The sequence below is a fragment of the Macaca nemestrina genome, chromosome 1 (genome assembly GCF_043159975.1).
Source record: "Macaca nemestrina isolate mMacNem1 chromosome 1, mMacNem.hap1, whole genome shotgun sequence".
In the NCBI taxonomy this organism is placed as follows: domain Eukaryota; kingdom Metazoa; phylum Chordata; class Mammalia; order Primates; family Cercopithecidae; genus Macaca; species Macaca nemestrina.
The window spans coordinates 37,475,266-37,497,051 of record NC_092125.1 but is presented as its reverse complement, the minus strand read 5'-3'; the positions used below and the strand labels follow the sequence as shown (position 1 = coordinate 37,497,051).

Sequence of the window (21,786 nt, the reverse complement as noted above, 5' to 3'; positions counted from 1 at the left end):
AAGGCATTCAATCATTATTCGCTTAAAGGAAGTGACCCAAAAATCCAGTTTGCTGCTCAATACTCGATTATCCTAACACCTCACAAACTCCAGTCAATATTCTCTCCCACATTCATTTTGCCTCTTAGGACATTGTTCTTGGAGTTTCAATCCTTCGTTGAGCCAGCCCTGTCTTTATTCTGACTGATGGACTGTACTATTTTGAGAATGTGATCTGTATCAAAGTCAGCTGGGAAGCTCCTGGAGCTTCTGGGAGGATGGATCCATAAAGTCCAGTTAATAAATAAACACACAGACATCAAGGCTACCGGCTGTCGTAGTAACAAGACTTTATGCTTTCCTGGCTCCTGTCATCTTCGGGACTGAAAGCACTTAATGAATTAGTCTTGCTTGCAGTCCTCCTGGAGAAAGACTGCTGCGTCTACAATGTGCAGTCACGGTCACCAGCCAGAGGTCAATCACTCTGTGAACATTGCCAACCGGATCCCTAGAGCAGCTCTGTTTGTTGTTTGCTTCTTATCTTAAAAGTAATACTTGTGTATTAGAAAAATGTTAAATTACATAAAAGATAAAAACTAAAATTTGCTATAACTCTGTCCACTTGGAGATAAGCATAGCTAACATTTTGTTATACCCTCATACACACAAAATGCACATACACTTACCAGGATTATACCGTGTATGTGCTGTTTTATAATATATCATGACTATTTTTTCATGCAAAATATGTTTCTACATCATTTAAATGGCTGCTGGTTTGCTAAACAAATCCCCTATTATGCAACATTTCAGTTGATATGAATTATTTTAATTGCATGAACAATCTTGTGCTTTCTCCTTTTAGGAGTTAGGGAGCAGCATGAGTGTGGGCACGTGGCATAGAAGAGAGTGGTGGGTTTGCAAAAGTAAACGTCACTTGGTGTGCCAGGAGTGGGGTGGGAAGAGGACATTCCAGAGCCAGATTGTCGCGGGGCCTTGTGGGACACACAAGAAGAGACGGACCTTGAGAGGTCTTAAGCAGTTGTAGACTTTAGAAAGTGCCCCCTTGTAGCAAGGGTGGATGTGTCAGAGAAGACCAGACAGTGCTGGAGGCCCCACACTTCCCCTCTGCTCCTGCCTTCGCCACCTCATCAGCTGTTCCTGGAGCCTCCGGCTGTATTTACTGTCATGATCTGGCCCTTGTCACCTGCTCCAGTCTCCTCTCTCACCTGTCTCTGGGTTTGATGCTTCTGCCCTGCCATGCTGTTGGGATCTTCTGGATCTTTGCTGGGTTGTATTTGCTGTCATGATCTGGCCCTTGTCACCCGCTCCAGTCTCCTCTCTCACCTGTCTCTGTTCTTCAAGCAGTCAAAGCCCTTCCTGGTCTTGGGATGGTCTCTTGCCAGGAATGCTTGCTCCCTTGTCCCTCATGTCACTGGCTCCTTCTTGTCCCTCAGGTCTTGGCTTAAGTGTCACTTCATCCATGTGGCCTTGCTTCATAGTTGAACCCAAAGTCAGGCTCCCTTCATTCTCGCTCACGGTAGACTGCTTGTTTTCTCCAGAGCATCTTTATATTGTTTAACAGTATTTTTATTTTTGTGATCATTTGTTTGATAATACTGTTTATCCTCTCAATGTGGTGGGGGTGGGGGGGTGATTTTGTCCCCACAAGGGCACAATTGGCAACATCTGAATACATTTTTGGTTGTTAAAACTGGGAGGTAAACTATTTGCCTCTAGGGGCAGAGGCCAGGGATGCTCCTGAACATTCTACAGTCCACGAGAAAACTCCTCATGACAAAGAACTGTTGGCCCAAAATGTCAACATCGACAAGATTGAGAAACCCTACTCTACATGATACATTCTGCAAAGGCAGGTGAACACTTGTTCACCAGTGTATTTCTAGCACCTGGCCCAGCATCTGAGACACAGTAAGTGCTTGATATGTAGCTGAATGGAAAAATTGATGGATGGATGCAGGGGTGCTATTAAAACTATTTAACAACTAGTAGGGCATATCATGATCAATCAGAAATGCCAACATAGTGCTGGAACTGGGGCGAGGATGCTGTGCTGTGCTAGCCATTATCTCTTTGGTTGCTGGACTGTGGGGAAGTCTGGGGGTCCTAAGGAAGGGGCTGAGGCAGCCCCAGGGGTGGAGGATTCAAGGAACTCCAGGAAGTAGTGATTTACCATCTGATGAGAAAGCCCATAAAAATTTTAACAATCTGCACGGCCCTACCAGTGCATACCTGCCAAAAGTCAGTCCTGGATGGAGGAACAGAAGGATAGGAACACTAATGAAGCAGCTAGTGAGTGGAGGAAGGAAATGGTCTAGGAAGGACCTGCTTTTTGTGTATGTGTGGACAAAGAAGCTCTGTGCCCTTCACCTCTACTCAAATTTGCCAACTAAGAGAAGTATGAAGTATGCTAGAAGTATGAGCAGACATAAAGCTGGGGCAGAGAGAAAGGGTGATGGAGTAGGGGTGGGGCGCTCGCTCTTTTCTTCTTTCTGTTTTCTCAGCATGTTCTCTGAGCAGGGCTTTGCTAAGAGACAGAAAGAAAAAAAAAAGGTACCAGAAGAGTTCTTGTCCAGCCTACTTTACCCCATATGACCTTTTCAACTAACAAGGCATCAGGAATCCAATAATAATATCAACACTGATAAGCCTATATGACTTTGTGCTTAGAGACTCTCCCACAGCATGTTCCTAAACGTCTCATTGGTTTTACCGCCTCCTCTGTATGAGGAAGTCACCACCAGATTCTGCCTAGCAGCCAGCTACGCAGTTCTGTTAGCAGAATCTGGAAGCTGGAGAGGATGCTGCCTTTTAATATACCCTCGAGATATTCTCAACATGTGTAGGACTTGTTCCTATGGATTTTCTGCCATTGCCTGAACTTAACAGCTTCAAAAACATCCTTAGCATCTTCCCCAAAACAATTCCCATTTCTGTCAATGCAATCATCATTGTTCAGTTGCCTAGGCTCAAACACTTGAATCCTTTAGTTCACAATACTTCCATTTCCCTTAGGGACTATTCTAAACCTTTGTTCTTTTCACACCTCTACCTGATCCCCATCCTCTTCACTGTTTTTTTGTTTTGTTTTGTTTTGAGACAGAGTCTCGCTTTGTCGCTCAGACTAGAGTGCAGTTGCACAATCTCAGCTCAATGCAACCTCCACCTCCTTGGCTCAAGTAATTCTCCTGCCTCAGCCTCCCAAGTAGCTGGAATTACAGGCATGTGCCACCACGCCTGGCTAATTTTTGTATTTTTAGTAGAGACAGGGTTTCACCATGTTGGCCAGGCTGGTCTCGAACTCCTGGGCTCAAGAGATCCACCCACCTGGGCCTCCTAAAGTGCTGGGGTTATAGGCATAAGCCACTGAACCCAGCCAATCCTCTTCACTCTTAGCAAACAACCTTGTCTACATCACGGAGGGCACTCATGCCATCAGGGGTAAATGATTTAAGCTTCCTACCCCCATCTCCAGCCTAATCTGAAATACCCAGGATTACCCCAACTCATTCTTTCCACTCCTTGTCTAAAGGCCGAAAGATTCCTCCTGCTACTCAGTGCAGCCTCCCATTTGTGATCTAATCCTGCTTCTCCTCCTCCTTTCAGGCCATGCTCCACTTAGTACTCCCTCTGCCTGTGTTTTCCCCTCTCCCCATCTCCACTCTACCTTTCATTCCAAGGACATGGTCACGCTTCTTCTACTCTTAAAAAACAACCCATTGCTTCTCCTCACATCCCACCCATAGCTACTATCCCAACTATCTCTCTTTTCCTTCCCAAAAAAGCTACTAGGAATAAAAGTCTATACTTGCTGTGTCCACACCTTCACAGTAATTATACAGCTTTTGCTGCAGTTCTCTGTCCTAATCACAGCAAAATTTCTCTAATGTTTGCGTAAACTTGTGGTCTCTACTTCCTTGCAATTTGTTTATTCTAAACTCACAAAAATCTGGCTTCCAACTCCTCCTACTCACTATTCTGAAACTGCTTCTGAAAAAGGTCTTCAGTGACCTCCCAAACACTCTTCTGCTGACTAGACACTCCTATTGGAAACTTGTTATCCCTAACTTTTCTCCTCTTCAAGCATTCATGACACTACTTCTCCTGGTTTAATTTACGCTTTACTGCCTGTTCCCTCCCTGACTCCTGACTCCACACTTCCCCCATAACCATTCGCTTCCCCAGATTTCTGTCCTTGCCTCATCATTCCTGCCTTAGCCACTCACCTGCTTATGGATGATTCCCAAAGCTAGATCTCTGGGTTCAACCTTCCTTGAATTTCAGAACTGCATTGCCAATCGACTCCTAGACGTTGTATTCTTAGATATCCCAAAGGAACCTCCAATTCAAATGGTCTAAAACAGATCTTAGCATTTACCTGCTCTTTCCCCCAGAGTGCTTTTCCTCCTGTATTTCTACTGTTTAATTAATGGCACCACCATCCATCCCGTCCTCAAGCCCCGTAACTTGTGAGTTACAAGTCCTAGACTAGCCCCTCTTTCTCTCCCCTCACATCCAACCAATCTCCAGGTCCTATACATTTTCTCTCTTAAGTGTTTCTAGAGCTTGTCTTTTCTTCTATAGACATTGTCTATATTTAGACAAAAATACCATTGTCTCAATTTGGCTCCTCATTACCTCTTGACTAGATAGTTATGATACATTTACCTTCTTTCCTGTCTGTACTCAATCCTAACCCGTAAACTACACAAGGCGTTACTGCATTCTGCTGTTCCAGATGGACAGTCTGGCTTTTCTGGTAAGACTCTGAGATCTTTGAGGGCATGGATCACGTCTAGTATTTTGCTGAATCCTCCAGTGTGCTCAGCACAGTACTGGGCCTAGAGTAGATGCCCAAAAGGAAAATGAGGCAACAATGAGACACATCTGCTAAGAGAAGGCTGGGGGTGAACTATCAGCACCTGGGATAAAGGGTGCTGCTCGCCTAATTCCTGTGCTACAGTGAGAGCCTATCCTCAGTGTCAGCAAGACTTCAGCAAAGCGGTGGGGAATGGTCCTCTGAGGGGCCTGGGAAAGGGACCCCACCAAAGACATCATCATGGATTGTGGAGTCACCACGAGGACTCAGCTAAGTTCGGAGACCTTGAATCCATGGGCACCCATCTGTAAGGTTGTTGTGGTCCTCAAGCAGTTCTCAGTGGCCTGGCATCTTGGAAATATGCCCTACCTGTTTTGTGGTGGTTGCTTCACCTGGGAAATGAGAAGCAACAGTTCAAATTTTTCATGAATCAATTCTGATTTCCTGAATTAGAGTGTTCTATTTCCATTATCTTGCAAAAATCCTCATTCCTTTGAGGCCCCTACCATGTGATTATTCTTCACTCTAACTCCGATCCCACTGACTCTTCTCCACTCACTGAGAACTAGAGCATTTGCTTCCCCTTCACTGAAAATTCTGCCATCATCCTGGAAAGTTTCAACATGCACAAAGATGACCTCTGTAACATCCTAGCCACAAATTTAAAAAATCTCCTTAATGCCAGTGGCATTTCCTTTCATTTCACTCACCCACTACCGTGGCCCCACCTTGGACCCTTATCACTGAAACTGTTTCTGGTCAACCCTCACCTGGACCACCCTCACAGTCTCCTGACCATCATTCTGCCCCCAATTATAGTGAATCTTGGTTATAAACCTATCCTCCATCCCCATTCTACCCCACTTCTACAATCAAACTATTCTTCACTGACCACTAGAGTGGAAGAATTCTTTACAGTGACTTTTTTTTTTTTTTTTTTTTTTGAGACAGAGTCTCACTCTGTAGCCCAGGCTGGAGTGCAGTGGCATGATCTCCACTCATTGCAACCTCCGCCTCCTGATTTCAAGCAATTCTTGTGCCTCAGCCTCCCGAGCAGCTGGGATTACAGGCGCCCACCACCACACCCAGCTAATTTTTGTATTTTTAGTAGAGATGGGGTTTTACCATGTTGGCCAGGCCAGTCTCAAACTCCTGGGCTCAAGTGATCTGCCTGCCTTGGCCTTCCAAAGAATTAGGATTACAGGCATGAGCCACGGCGCCCAGCCTAGAGTGATCTTTCTAACATGTAAACCAGGTGTTATGCCTGTTAAAAAGTCTACAGTGGTTCCATATTTACAAGGTCAAGTCAGGGTCCTTAGCCCAGCAGGCAGTACACCAGGCTGCTGTTTAGCCTCTCATCACCATAACCTGCCATTTCATGTTCTGACATCACTGAATATGGACAGCTCCCAGTTCCCCTTGCCATCTCTTGAAGCCTCTTGGCTCTCCCTCTGCCCGGAAAGGTCATTTTCCTGCTTCTCTGTAAAGATGTTCATTTCATGTCCCAGCTCAAACACTACCTTCTCTGAGGAGCCTTCCCTGCTTGGTCTGGGCACAGCTATGCGCTTTCTCCTGCACTCCCAGCACTTTCTAATACAGCCATGGCAACATTTATCTTATCAGATTAATATCATGAGGGCTGGAACCATTCCTCTTCATCTGTGTGTCTCAGTCCCGGGTGCAGGCCTGGTGCAAAGCTGGCTTTTGTAGACATTATGAAAGGATTGGAGGAATGAGTTCCAAAGTCTTCTGTATATAAGCAAGGTCAGAAGAGATTGAGCTCTTAAATTACGTAAACCTCTTCTCCCTTTGCCCTGGCTTAGTGCCCTGCCTGTATGATTAAATCGCCTAATAGAATCTACCCTGGCTTAGCACCACATACAAATCCTTCAGCACTGAGTTGTGGAAAGGTTCCCAAGTGCTTAGAGGAAAAAGAGACTGGTGCTTCAGAGATGGGAAGTAAGACAGGTGGTAGATACAGAGATGTCCTTCCGCTTCTGAGGTATTACCCACCTGGGAGAATTGGTGAATATTTCACATTAACATCAATCATGTGGTCAGCACTGTGCTAGCCACTGACAGTAAGATAAAAGTTAAAACAACAGCATACCTTTGTTAATCACTTTCTATGTACCATCTACAACTTTGTGGGTTAGGTATCATGCTTATTCCTGTTTTTCAGGTAAGAAAATGGGCTCAATATCACACAATTAATAAGTGCTCCAATATTATCATCTTTCTCTGCTGTCCTCACCCTTTCTCTCTTCACCGAATCTTTCTCCTAGTGCTCATCATACACACTCTAAAATAAACTTCTTCCTCCATCCTGCCTTCCCTTATATTCACTTTTCAACTTCCTTCTTTACATCAGATGATAACACTCTTGCCTTCCCCCCACCATATACACACCTATTGACAGGTGCCCTTATCCTATCCTTCTCTCCAGTTACCCCAGGAGAGTGGTCCCTCTTCCTCCTAAAATCAGTCCCTCCACTGCAGTTTGATGCTGTCCACCCAGTTTCTCAGGAACCTTACACTATGAATTAACCTTCCTTTCATCTATAATAACTTTTCCATTATACTGCGCCCTTTCCATTGGCTTTTCAAAAAGTTATGGTAAGAATACTTAACATGAGATCTACCCTCTTAACAGATTTTGAAGTGCACAATACAGTATCATCCATAAGCACAATGTTGTACAGCAGATCCCTCACATAACTGGAATTTTATACCCATTGATTACCAACTCCCCCTTCTCCCTAGCCCTGGGCAATCACCAGTCTACTCTCTGTTTCTGTGAGTGACTATTTTAGCTACCTCATGTAAGCGGAATGATACAGTATTTGTCTTTCTGTGATTGGCTTATTTCACTTAGTATAATATTATTTAATTTTTTGAGAAACCTCCATATTGCTGTCCATAGTGGCTGCACCATTTTACACCCCTGCCCCCCACCAACAGTGCACAAGAGTTTCAGTTTCTCCACATCTTCACCAACTCTTATTGTTTTATACTTTGATAATTGCCATCCCAACAGGTGTAAGATAATATCTCATTGTGGTTTTGATTTACTTTCTCCGAAAATTAGTGATTTGGGGAATCTTTTCACATGCTGTTGGCCATTTGTATGTCTTCCTTGAAGAAATATCTATCAAAGTCTTCAGCCCATTTAAAAAATGGCTTGTGTTTTGCTATTGAATTTTATGAGTTCCTTATATATTTTGGAAATTAACCCCTCATCAGATGTACAGTTTGCAAATATTTCCTCCCATTCTATAGGTTGCCTTTTCACTCTATTGATTTTTTTTTTTTTCTGTACAAAAGCTTTTATAGTTGATGTAATCCCACATGTCCATTTTTGCTTTTGTGGCCTGTGCTTTTCATAGCCATGAAATCACTACCAAGGCTAATGTCATGAAGGTTTCCCCCATGTTTTCTTCTGGAAGTTTTACAATTTCAGTTCTTATGTTTAAGTTTTTAATCCATTTTGAATTGATTTTTTGTGTATGATGTAAGATAGGGGTCCAATTTTATTCTTTGTATGAGGATATCCACTTTTGCTAACACTATTTGTTGAAGAGACTATCCTTTCCACTTTGTGTACTCTTGGCACTCTTGTCAAAGATCAGTTGACTGTACATGTGGATTTATTTGTGAACTCTTTATTCTGTTCCATTAATCTATATGTCTGTCTTTATATCAGTACCATACTGTTTTAATTACTGTAGTTTTATAATATATTTTGAAATCAGGCAGTGTGATGCCTCCAGCTTTTCCTTCTTTTTCAAGATTTTGACTATTTTGGGTCTTTTGTGGTTCCATATGAATTTGAGGGCTTTTTATTTCTATTAAAAATGCCATCGGGATTTTGATAGGAATGGCATTGTATCTGTAGATTACTTTGGATAGTACGGACATTATAACAATACTAAATCTTCCAATCTATGAACACAGGATGTTTTTCCATTTGTTTATGTCTTCTTTAATTTCTTCCAGGTCTTGTTCTTGATCTTAGAGGAAAAGCTTTCAGTTTTTCATCATTGAGTATGATGTTAGCTATGGTCTCTACACTGGCTTTTTTTTCCCCCTTCTTTTTTGAGTCTGCTTGCTAGAGAATACACTGGCTTTTAAAGGTCCTCAATTCTGTCATTAAAACAAACAAAATCACCCTCTTTCTCTCTGACTTTCACAGCGAACCTCTGGAAAGAGTTATTTATATGTGCAGTTTCCATTTCTCACCTTCCATTTTCTCCTCCACCAATTACATCTGGCTTTTGATCTCCACATCACTGACCTCTTGCTTAAACAACCTACGATCTCTTTTCCTACAGCCAGTGGACCTTTTTAGGTCCTCATCTTAATTGGCTCCTCAGCAGCACCTATGCTTTCTCTTCTCTTCTTCAGGAAATACTCTGCCCTTGGCTTTCATGACATTTCTCCCTCTTGGTTTTTCTTTGATCTCTCTGGTTCATCCTTCTCTGTCTCCTTTTCAGGACCATCCTCTTCTACTTGAGGTTTAATTCCAAGCCTTCTCTTCTAAGCCCACCCTCTCTCCCTAGGCAGTCTCATCCATGCCATGGTTTCAATTACCCCTAGATGTTGATGACTAACAGAGGCATAGCTCCTGCCTGGACCTCTCCTCTAAACTCCTGCCTGTATATCCACCTGTCCCCTTGACCCATCCACTCAGATGGTTCAAAGTCTCCTGACTGAGACTCACTCACGATGTTTGCCCCAAAGCCTGGTTCTTTACCACTGTTTCCTGTCTTAGGAAATGGCATCACCATCCACTGGCACAAAGCTGGAAGTCTGGTACTCATCCGCCACACCCTTCTCTCTCCCAACTCTCACATCCAAACCCTCACTTCCTCTCCATTTTACCATCTCAAACTTCTCACATCTATGTCTCTCCATCTCCACTACAAACTTTCCAGTCTAAACAACTGTCACTTTTTGCCTGGACTACATCAGGAGTCTCCTAACAGGTTTCCCTGGATCTTCTCATGACCACCTCAAATAAACTGTTCAATTATACAGCCAAAGTGGCCTTTTTGAAATAGAAAATCTGACTGTCATCCTACTGCTCAGGTACTTCAGTGACTACCCCTTGCTTTAGAATCAACCTCAGAATCCTTAATGTGGCTGATGAGATGAGGTATGTTTAACCCTTTCCTACCTCTTCCACTCATGTTGTATGATTTCCCCTCTCATTCTCTGAACCCTAATTCTACTGGCCTCAAAATGCCATATTCTCTCTAGCCATGTTCTCTGCCCATTCCAGGAATATCCTCTCCCATCTCCCAAACTCATCTCACCTCCTTAGCTCCTACTTATTCTTCAGGTTTTAGCTCAATCATCACTTCCTCAGGATGACTTCCAGCTCCTTCCTGAATGGCCCCAGGCCTTCTAATAAACACTCTTATAATACAATGCACCTCCACTTTATAGCTTTTATCAAAGTGTTACTTTATATTTGTTTTGTGACAAATTTGTTTCCCCTGAATGACTTCAAGCTTCATGAGGGTAGGGATTTTGACTGTCTCCTCCTATCCCCCTACCTCCAACATTGTATCTCCAGTGACATTCAGTAAACACTTGCTGACATCTTAACAATGAAATCCTCCCTTTTCAGCCCCAGCCTTCTCTAGCTTCTGGCCTCGCTACTCCACTGATATTGTCCTTGATAAGTCACCAACAACCTTCTGACTGCCCAAACTGTGCTTCTGTGGAGCCCTGGTGTTCTACCAGCTGGACTGAGGGTTTCCTGCATTAAAATAGAACCCTGGTAGTCTTTCCCCAGTTCATAGACAATAAATAAGCTGATAGAATATTCTCAATGTAAAGCTTTTGTTTCATGAAGTTTTCTTAACACTTGGTACCTGCGTTTTTCGATTTAACTCAACATTTTATTTTCAGTTATTTTTATTTATTTATTTATTTTTGATGGCGTCTCACTCTCGTTGCCCAGGCTGGAGTGCGGTGGCATGATCTCTATTCACTGCAAGCTCCACCTCCCGGGTTCACGCCATTCTCCTGCCTCAGCCTCCCGAGTACCTGGGATTACAGATGCCCGCCACCACGCCCAGCTAATTTTTTTGTATTTTTAGTAGAGATGGGGTTTCACCATGTTGGTCAAACTGGTCTCAAACCCCTGACCTCAGGCAATTCGCCTGCCTCGGCCTCCCAAAGTGCTGGGATTACAGGCGTAGGCCACCGTGCCCGGCCTATTTTCAGTTATTTTAATATATGAATAATTCATGGTATTCTCCAAAGAGTCCCACGGTTTCTATGGGTTTTATGACATAAAGAAGTTTTTGAGACCCACTGGCCAAATCCAGAGAATTTTTTTTTAGTCTTCTGATTCATTTTCTTGGTGGTATGTGCTACTGCTTATTACGCTGTTTATTCATTTTAGCCACCACTATTTATTGAGCACATACTAGGTTTTCCCACAGCCCCTTATCCCTGCTTTTATGATGGTTACCACCTTCTTCTATGATCTCTTCCGTGTATTGTGAGTCCCTGAAGGGTACGGAGACTATGCTTTTCCTTTTCTCTCTCTCTCCATAATCAGCCCTCCACTTGGTCCAGGCACAAAGATCATATTTGTGGAATGCAGGAGTAGATGAATGAGTGAATAAACAAATAAAATGCTGAGGCAGAACTCAAATCCTCATCACCAGCACTCTTACTCCAGTGCTCTGCTACCTTCCCACTGAAAGAGTCATAGTGACACAGTAGCTGGATATTGAAATACAACAGAAATGTTGATTTCACGTGTCTGTTGTCAATACCTGTTGATTTTACCACACACATGGTAAATCATAGTTGACTATTTTATGGGGATGTAAACGTTTCATGCCACAAGTAGTTAAAAATGACATGTATTATGTCTGTGGCAGAAGTTGGGTAAATGATGAATTACTAAGGCTTTTTAAAACACTCTGTATTCTACTGTAACCCTGTGTCTTTGCCCAACCTGTTGTCTGAGTTCCACCCTGCTTATGTATCAAAATCACTACTTTATCTTCAAGGCCCAGTTCAAAAATCACCTTCTCCAAGACGGACTTAATTTATCAGAGTTCCTTGGGCCAGTGCTGCTTCACTTTAGCCCTGTGCACCTGACAGCATGTCACTTGCTCCTCTACTTAGTGTCCGCTTCTTTAGTCTGCAGAGTCCTGCTGGTGATGTGAACGTTGCTCTCCCGCACTGCCCATGGGCAACCTGAGCCTGGGGGCCATGCCTTGCTCATCCTTCTGTGTTCTCAGGGCTTTGACAACAGACATTTTCTGAATCCGATGTGGTTAAACTGGTCCTCAGCTACTCGTATACTATCTAAACATCTTTTTTTTTTTTTTTTTTTGGCCTAAGGTGAATTTTTTTTTTTTTTTTTTAACTAGTAGGGCTCCCTGACTTTACCTCTCCTTGCCGGGTTCTGGCAGCCCCACCTGAGAGCCCAACCCAGCTTCTTGCTCCCACCACTGTGGGCAACCGCAGCACAAGAAAAAGCAGCTGCCTTTAGAGTTCCAGAATGTATTTGGGGAAAATTAGAGCTGTTTCCTTTTGAAGTGGAAACGGAGTCAGAGGTGAGCCCTGGCTAATGAGAGGGAGGAGGTTTGCAATGAGAGAGACTCTCAGTTCTCAGGCTGTTTTTTTTCCAAACAACAGACAGACTCCCAGCACAGACTTGGGGCTTAGTGGCCACCTTGCTGACCTTTCTCCTTGGGTGCAGACACGGGGCCTCACAAGCTCATCTTCACAGCCTTCCACACTACTGGTGTCTGGACCAAAGCAATGACAAGCCCCGCCCCCTCAACTCCTCCTCCTCCCCCTCCCCCTCCCTTTACCCCTCCCCCTCTCCTTTATCCCCCTCCCCTTCCTCCCTGCCTCCTCCTCCTCCCCCTCCTCCCTCTCCCCTTACCCCTCCCCCTCTCCTTTATCCCCTTCCCCTTCCTCCTCCTCCTCCTCCTCCTCCTCTCCCTAGGAACATCACATGCACAGTCTACTCAGCCCCAGCCCTAATGCACACACAGAAACAGAAATAAGAGATATGGAAATCCAAACCCAGAACACTGACTGCTTTGTTTCTGAACTGTGCCTTGTACAAATCTATCCATACTGCAGAAATTTCAACTTATCCATCAAAGCATGCAATGCTCAGTCACATGCTGTTATAACCCGAAACCGGGTCTGTAAGCACCCATGTGATGCAGTTGTGCCTGTGTTGCAGCTTACTGCGTAGAGAATGGAAAAGTCAGTGAAGGGAGAGCAGAAAGACATGCTGCTTGATACCAAAGAGCCTGGGCTCTCACATATACCTGAGATAAAGAGATTCAGTGAAATAGTGTAGGCTTAGCAGAGTGACTGAAACATAGAAAGCTCTCAATGAAGGCTTTCCACCTAATGGCGTTGGAGGACCCATCTTTTGGGGCTGGAAGCAAGTCCTTCTTCCATTGCTTCTGCTATTCAACAGCCTGTCCCATCACCCATCCCCAATAGAAAGGCAGTATCTAACACCTCCCCCATCCCCTTTGTGTATCCATTGGCTTCCAGGCCGAGGGATCAGCAGAAACGGGTGCTTGGAAGTAGGAGGAACTGAGCCGGGCATCTGTGCTGATACGAATTGCTCAAAGGGGCATGTAGAACACACTGATTGATGCAGTGCCAACTGCGCCAATAAAACCTTCCTTCTTTCTCTGGGGCAATACAGCCCTAGACCCTAGGATAATGTCAAACCTTTTTTTTTTCTTCAAGCATCTCTCTCTTCTCCTTTTTGAGGTCCAAATGCAACACCAGAAATAGCCCTCCTACATATCTTTTGCCCTCTCTGATGTCCAGTCACAGTGTTCCTCTTGCTCCTTTACCCAATGCTATACAGTCGCCGACATTTTATCCTGTACAAGAGAACATTAGGGCAATAGAGAGAGGGGTGGTTTCTATTTCTGCAGATGTTTTCAAGGTTGTATGATGATAACTTGCCTACCCAGCTCAGAGAGCCTGCTGTCCAATGACACCTCTCCCCAGCTTTCCAGTACAACTCTGCATATTTCAAAGGAATACTGGATGGCCCAGATACTATGGGCACTGTGCAGTCTCACAGCCCTTTGGCTTTTAATCGAAAGGGAACCTCTCAAGCAACCTGAAGGGGGTGGGGTATGTCACCCCACACTGTTAAGCTGGAGAAGTGTTTGAGGGAACATATCAGGCACAGGACAGATGAAGAGAATTTTGAAATAGTTAATGTATTCCCATGGTTCAGAATTCAAAAGGTACAAAAGGGTTTACAGGCCACTTTTCCTGGAGGCAACAGGTATGATTATGTTTTGTGTCTATAGTTATACATAGACAAGCAAATACCCTACGACTCTCCTTCTTCCTCTCGTATAACATGAGCAGCAGCATATTATAAACACTCTAGGCATGTTTTTTTCCCACTTAGCCATATATCTTGGAAATCATTCCATATCAGTTATATAGTAAACTTACTAATTCTTTTTCTATGAATGAATAGGACACTATTTGACTCTCTGGAAGTACCATAAGACACTTAACAAGTCCCCTCTGATAAGCATGTAAGTTATTCTTTCACAGTTCGACTAAGTTGTTCTTTCACGGTTGAACAGTTGAACAGTGCTATAATGTACGTATATCTGTGTGCCCATATGCAAATATAACAGCAAGTATAACAGCAAGTTCAGTTCCTAAAAATGGAATCACTAGGTCAGATGGCATGGGCATTTATAATTTTGACAAGTGTTTCCAAAAATGCCCTCCAAAGTTGTACCAGTTTACTCTCCCAGCAGCAACATAACAGCAGTCCCTGTTTTTCTACAACCTCATCAATGGTTTCTCTCTTTGATGTTTGCTAGTTGAAAGATTTGTACTTAATAAGAAATTAGTCCTTTGTGTAGGAGTTAAACCCTTGAGTGCTAGAGAGAAGGAAGAATATCCTGTTTACCAGACCAGCGTTTTCTGAAGTCTAGAGTCTAAAGGGGTTATAAATATCTCTTGGATCTACAGGTAAGAGTCTTTATTCACAACAGTTCCGGATTTCCGGCTACCACATGTGTGTCTGTTCTTAATTGGAAGAAAGTGGCCCCGAGGAAGGAGTAGTGACTTTGGAACCAGAGAGACCTGGGCTTCAAGCTCTGCTCTGCCATTAACTAGCTTTATGATCTTGGCAAATCATTTACCCTACCCCCAAACTCAGTTTCCTCAAATGAAAAATGGGGAAATAATACTAATTTTGCAAAACCTTGTGTCTGGCACATAGCAGGTATTTAATAAATGGCAGCAACTTTCATTAATGTTAATAATCACCAGGCCAGATTCTAAACCCCAGGACACTTTTCACAATGGACAGACCCTGGAATGGCCCTACCAGAGCCAAATGACTTTTTTGTTAAGTGGCCATCCAGAAGATTCCCAGGTCCTCCTCTCACCCACTTCAGCCTTCTAAAGTTTGCAGACCAGGAAAATCCCAGCGTGGGCCTCTGGGTGAGGATTGGACTGTGCTGGGGCCAGGCTCCCCTGTTACCAGCTGATATTTGCACTTAGACTGAGGTACTCCCTGAACTAAGCCCGGGTCATTTCCAGTTACAGACGGCAAGCTAGAGAAAAAAAAGAGAGATTCTTGGGCCAAACAGAGGGACCTGCTCTCATCTGCACAAGCCCATCTCGCCTTGCCTTTACAGAACAGCATGCCTGATGAGGTTACTGGATGCAAATCACTAGCCCTGGCAGGAATGCTAGCGATACCAACTCAGGTTTCTATCCAGGCCTGTGGCCCTCCCACTCCCACCTCAAAAGAACTTCACAGGCTTTTCCCAATCAGGCACGGCCCTATCACATGCATGGCCCTATCACATGCATCCCCGGGATAGTGGAAATGACAGCCGTGCTCCTCCGGAGAGCAGGGGACTGTGAGGAGGGGCCGCTGCCGATCTGCCTGATGCCCCAGCAGAACCCTCCGAGAGCCCCGCATTACTTCCCCTCTGGACGCCAAAATGACCCTGTCTGTACCTGCTGGTTTAGATGCTCTTAGGCATGGGAGCTGGAACCTCCCTAGAGAAGGCGGAGAAAATCGGTTTCCAGAGCATGTACCTTTACTGTTCCTTCCCCTGGGTCCACCTCTTTCAGGGTCTGAACGTCCGTTACATGCAAGTGTTTCATTAGGACAGAAGGAAAACTGCCTTTCCCCTCAGGACACAGACCCCAGCGAATCTTAGGCAAAGCGAACATGCGGGACTGAAGTCCGCAGTCATTGTTTGTCTCCCACACGACATAAAACATGTGTCTGGCTCGGCTGCTGGAGGACCAAGCAGGGCACAGATGCAACTGCGCAGACGTCGGCCCTGCCAGCCACGCTGCGGGCCCCTCAGAATCTCAGGATGGGGCCCCCTGGGGGAGCGAAAGGACAGGAGGAAGTGCCTGCGGGCCTCCGCCTGCAGGTTGGATGACTGCATCCCCGTCACGTCAAACTTGCCAGGACGAGCAAACTTCCAGGGCCCCACAGTTCCACTCAGAGGAAAGGAACCCCCAGTGTGACAGGAAAACACGGCTGGTGTGTGTCAGCCAAAGGGCGCTGACCGAGGGAACAGATCTGTACCCCTGTCGTCCCTCGCGGCCTTTTGGAGCCGCAGAGAACTAGGATGCCACCCACTCAGGGCCGCGGCGCGCCGGCTCTCGGTCTCCACCCGCCCCACCCCGGCCAGGTAGGGCAGCAGGGCCCCAGCAGCCCAATGCGGGCCTCGTCCCCACACTGCCTTCTGCTTGCCCGCTCTGCTCTCTGCTTGGCCAGGCCCTCCTCTGGGCCGCGGAGCAGAGGCTTCGGTGTGGCCGGCTCCTCCAGCGCGCAGGGCTCTCCGGGATCGGGGTGCGGTCGCCCGCTCTGGGGCCTCGGGGGCAAGCGCACCGCGGCCCCACGGGCAAGTTGGGCTTCCCCGTCTCACCCCCGCCGTCCCGGCCCCAGACTCGCTGGCCGAGACGCCGGCTCCCACAGGCCCTGCCGCCTGCATGCCCACGCCGCGCCGCGAAGGCACTTCACCCTCTTTATTTTGTAAAACTTCGGAAAAATCACCGGCAAACCGAGAAGCGGTCGCAAGGCTGCCCAGAGTTGCCGGCACAAATCCGGACGCACAGACCGACGGCGGCGCATTGGCCCGACAGACCCCGCCGGCCCGGCCCCCACCCTCCCCGGGTCCTCTGCCCCGGCCTCATGCTCCCCGGGTGGCAGCAGGCTCGAGGCGCAGCAGCAGCGGCGGGGTCCGCGTTGAGGTCTGGCCGGGCTGAAGGCGCAGAGAAGCCAGTCGACGCAGAAACGCTGAGTAGAGCGCCTTCGGCACGGCCCGGGGGCAGGGACCCGGCGAGTCTGGCCCCGAGGCGCGGGCACCGCCACTCGCGGTCTGGCCACGAGGCCGGAGATGCCCCCGAGCCGCCGCGCCCCTCGGAGAGGCAGAGCCAGGTGCAGACCCAGACCCAGTCGGGAACTGCTATGCTGAAGGCGGCGGGGTGGGCAGAGGGAGGCAGCCGGGGCGCGCTTACCCGGGTGTTGCGGCGCCCTCGAAAGTACGCGGTGGTCGACACGTCCCGGCGCTGAGCCCAAGCCCCGCGGCTCCTCCACCCTCCCGCGCCCCGCCCCTCCGCTGGCTCCCCTGCGCGATGGAGGCCCCGATCCGTTACCGCGGCTGAGCAGCTCCGCTCCGGCTGCGACTCCCGCGTTGGCTCCCACCGGGTCGGCGCGCGTCCTTCCGGGCGCCTGCGGCTGGGGCGGCACACGTGAGGCTCCGCGGCCTCCCCAGCGCTCCGAGGACTGCCCTGCTCCGGGCGTGGAGCCTCATCGCCCCTCCAGGTGGCCAGGGCTGGGGGCAGGTACCGCGCGACCTGATTGGCGCTGGCCGGAGTCCGGGAAGAATCCCCGCCAGAGAGGCTGATGCACGCGGGCCAAGTGAAGCCACGCAGTGAAACAGCGCAACGGGCGCCTTCCAAACACCCCTCCTCAGCTCCGCCGCCCTTTTGCCTAAGAAATGTAAACTCGGGAGGCGGGCGTCCTGGGAACGCCTCAGTACAGGGGACTTTGCGCGCTACAGATCGGGTCCAGCACGGAAAATTCGGAGAACGGGAGAATCTTAGGGACCAGGGTGTGTCGCTATCCACTGGAAAGAGACTGCCTCGAGCCTCCCAAAGGGCTCCTCTGTGTTCCTGTTTCCGGCCCGCACTGTGCCCTGGAAATCCAGGGACACCTGGATGTCCCCGCCGCTGAGGGGTACCCGGGCCTCGTGGCAGGGCGGGATCAGATCAGTCAGGGTGTGATTAGAGCTGTGACGGTGAGGTCTGGCAGGAAGAGGCAGGAAAGGAGAGAAGCAATTCGACCCGAGGAGAAACCTGAATGGTGCGCTAGATTTCTTGTCTGAAATCACCGTCTTTTAATGTCTTAAAACTCTACGAGTTGCTTGTGTGCTGTACCCCAGTCAATAAGTTCTGACATCAGTAATTCAGAGGGTCTGCTGAGACAACATGACGGCCTGAGAGGGGATAAACTGTTCACTTCTCCGCACTTCCGAAGCATCTCTGTATGGAGCGTTTACCTGTTCCGGTCTGATCATCTTTCTCTTGATCCTGCTTTCCGATCTTGATTGGACTGAAGACAGCCTGCTTTCCGATCCTGCTTTCCGATCTTGATTTGGACTGAAGAGAGGGGTGGGGTCAACCCAGTTAATGTTCGAGGAGGGAGGGTTCCCACTACATCAACAGTTCTCCTCTCTTCTTAGGCAGGGGAATTCAAGGCAAAGCTGATCAGGGAATCAATTTGAAAAACAAAAAAGAGAAAACTCCAAAACATTTAAAAACTGGGGACCGTCAGCCTAGGTCCAACTTCTAAAGGAGAGTAAGAAATTTAGCCCCTGGAGCAAACTTATTTTTCCTAATGCACTATTAAAAAACAAAAATCCCAAGGCAAGCCACCACCTCATCATTCCAGCAAGTCTACTGTTGTTGCAGCACACTCAACTTTGTACTCTTAACTCTTCTCACAGGTTTTACATTTTGAGCTCAGATTTTCATGTGCCGTCTTTTCTCACACAGTTAAGGCTCATGCCACATTCATGTGTCATCTCAAAGGCAAAACAATGAAATATGAAGAGGGCGTGTGATTTTGCTATAAACTGTAACACAGAAAAGTGAAGACAACATACCTTCATAGCCTAATGAATCATAAACCAAACACCACCCAGGTCATTGCTATCATGGGGGAGGTTCTCCTGTCCCACCAATTCCCTTCCACAAGTCCTTCCCTTCCCTCTAAAGCAACTATCCTGACTTTATGGTAATTACTTGCTTATATATCTTATAGTTTCTACCAATTTGTAATGTATCCCTAACCATTACAGTTTAGTTTTGCTTGGTTTTGAACTTTCTATAAATTGAATAATATTGCATGCATATTTTTGTGTGTTTCTGGCCTCTTCTTCTATTTGGTTGTAAGAGTCATTTACTTTTGTGGCATGTAGTTGTAGTTCATTCATTTTCATTGCTACTTAATATTCCCTTGTATGGATATATCACAATTTCTTTGTCCATTCTGGCACTTTAGACATTTGGATTTTTCCAGTTGGGGCTATTACAAATTTTATTGCTAATAATATTTTTGTATATATCTCCTGGTATGCAAGTGTAATCTTTAGGATGTATACTTTGGAGTGGAATTACTGGACTATAGGGTATGCATATATTTAGTTTTATTAGATCATGCCAAATTGTTTTCCAAAGTGGCCACAAAATTTACACTCCCATCAGAGATGTATGGTAGTTCCCACTGCTCTGCATCCTTGCCAAAATGTAATATTATTAGACTTCTTATTTTTTGTCAGTCTGGCGGAGATGTAATGGTGTCTCATTGTGATCTTCGTTTCATATCCCTAATTACCAGTGAAACTGGGCACTTCTACATGTGTTTATAGGCTATATGAATTTTCTGTTTTCTGAGTGCCTGTTCAAATGTTTGCCCACTTTTTTGAGATGGCTTTTTCTTATTGATTCATAAAAAGCTGTTTATAAATTCTAGCTGCTGCATGCCTGGGTCAGTTAGAGACTGCAAGTATCTTCTACTCATTTAATGGTGTCTTTTGATCAAGAGTCACTTTTTAAATAAGAATTTTCATTTTCAGATAATTGTAGATTTGCAGGCAATTTTAAGAAATAATACAGAGAGATTCCAAGTACCCTTTACCCAGTTTCCCTCATTGGTAATGTCTTGCAAAAACTATAGTGAAATATCATACTTAGGATATTGACATTGACACAGTCAAGATACAGAACATTTCCACCACCACAAGATCCCTCATATTATCCTTTTGTAGCCACACCTGCTTCCCCTGTGCACCCCTCCCCATCTCTAACTTCTTGAAACCACTTATCTGTTTCCCATTTCCAAAATTTTGTGATTTCGAGAATGTTATATAAATGAAATCATTTGTAACCTTTTGAATCAATATGTAACCTTTTGAATTTTTTCCCACTCAGCAACCCGAGTTGCAGGTTGTTGTAGCAATACTTTGTTCCTTTTTCTTAGTAGTATTTCCTTGTATGAATGTATTACCAGCTTGTTTAACCATTCACCTAATGAAGGACATTTAGGGAGTTTTCCCCCAGTTTTGGGGGTATCACAAATTAAGTTGGCTCAGGTGGGAGGATTGCTTGAGCCCAGTAGTTCCAGACTGGCTAGGCAACATAGTGAGACCCTGTCTCTACCTACAAATTTTAAACATTAGCTGGGTGTGGCTGCACACACCTGTAGTCCCAGGTACACAGGAGGCTAAAGGGGGAGGATCCCTTGAGCCCAGGAGTTGGAGGCTGCAGTAAGCTATAATTGAACCACTGCACTTCAGCTTGGGAGAACAGAGCAAGACCTTGTCTCAACAACAACCACCACCAAATAAAGTTGGCATAACATTTGTATACAGGTTTTCAAGTGAGCATACATTTTCATATCTCTGAGAGATATGAAATAGTTCTCTCTGGGAGAACTATTGCTAGTTTGTAGGGTGAATGCCCAGGACAACTATCGCTAGATCATATAGTAATCACATGCTTAGTTGTTAAAGAGACTGCCATCCTGTTTTCCAGAGTAGTTGTACCATTTTACATCCCAACGAGGAACGTATGAATGATCCAGTTTCTCCACATCCTTGGCAGGATTTGGTGTTGTCAATATTTTAAAATTTTAACCCATTCTTATACATGTATAGTGATGTGTCATTGTGGTTTCAAATTCCATTCCTCTAATGGCTACTGATGTCGGACGTCTTTTCAGGTGCTTGTGCTTACTTGCCATCTTTATTTCCATCTATATGCTATCTTTGGTGAAATCTCTGTTTATGTCTTTTGGCCATTTGCTAATTGGATTGTTTTGTTTTATTGGTTGTTGAGTTTTCAGAGTTCTCTATAGTCTAGATAAGGGGTGTCCAGTCTTTTGGCTTCTCTGGGCCACATTGGAAGAAGAATTGTCTTGGGCCACATATAAAATATAAAATAAAAAAAACACTAACAATAGCTGATGAGCTTAAAAAATCACAAAACAATTCTCATGATGTTTTGAGAAAGTTTACAAATTTGTGTTGGGCCGCATTCAAAACCATCCTGGGAGGCTTGTGGCCAGTGCACCATGAGTTGGACAAGCTTGGTCGAGATCCTGGTCCTTTTTCAGATCTGTGGCTTGCAAATATTTTCCCCCAGTCTTTTCATCCTCTTTACACGCACTTTGTAAAGAAATTTTTAAATTTTGATAAGGTCTAATTTTACTATTTTTTCTATTATGGAGCATGCTGTTGGTGTCAAGACTAAGAACTTTCTGGCTAGCCCTAAATTCCAAAGGTTTTCTCCTATTTTTTTTTCTGTTTCACATTCTGTTGGTAATCCATCATAAGTTAATTTTTGTATAAGATGTGAGGTCTAGGTTGAGCTGCTGCTGC

The 21,786-nt window shown here is 45.7% G+C and overlaps 1 protein-coding gene across 4 annotated transcripts in view; it reads right to left on the bottom strand.

The window, feature by feature from the left end:
- The window catches only part of LOC112427209 (protein FAM163A), a 70,589-nt gene extending 52,091 nt beyond the window's left edge, over positions 1 to 18,498 (bottom strand). For 2 of the 4 annotated variants that reach the window (XM_024793665.2, XM_071076386.1), the window contains exon 1: positions 17,501 to 18,498. The gene's annotated coding sequence lies outside the window, so the exon portion shown is untranslated. Of the gene's footprint in view, positions 1 to 17,362; positions 17,448 to 17,500 lie in introns of those variants that run through there. The other 2 variants (XM_024793668.2, XM_024793667.2) reach the window with 2 other exon arrangements.
- Between the last annotated feature and the right edge of the window lie 3,288 nt (positions 18,499 to 21,786).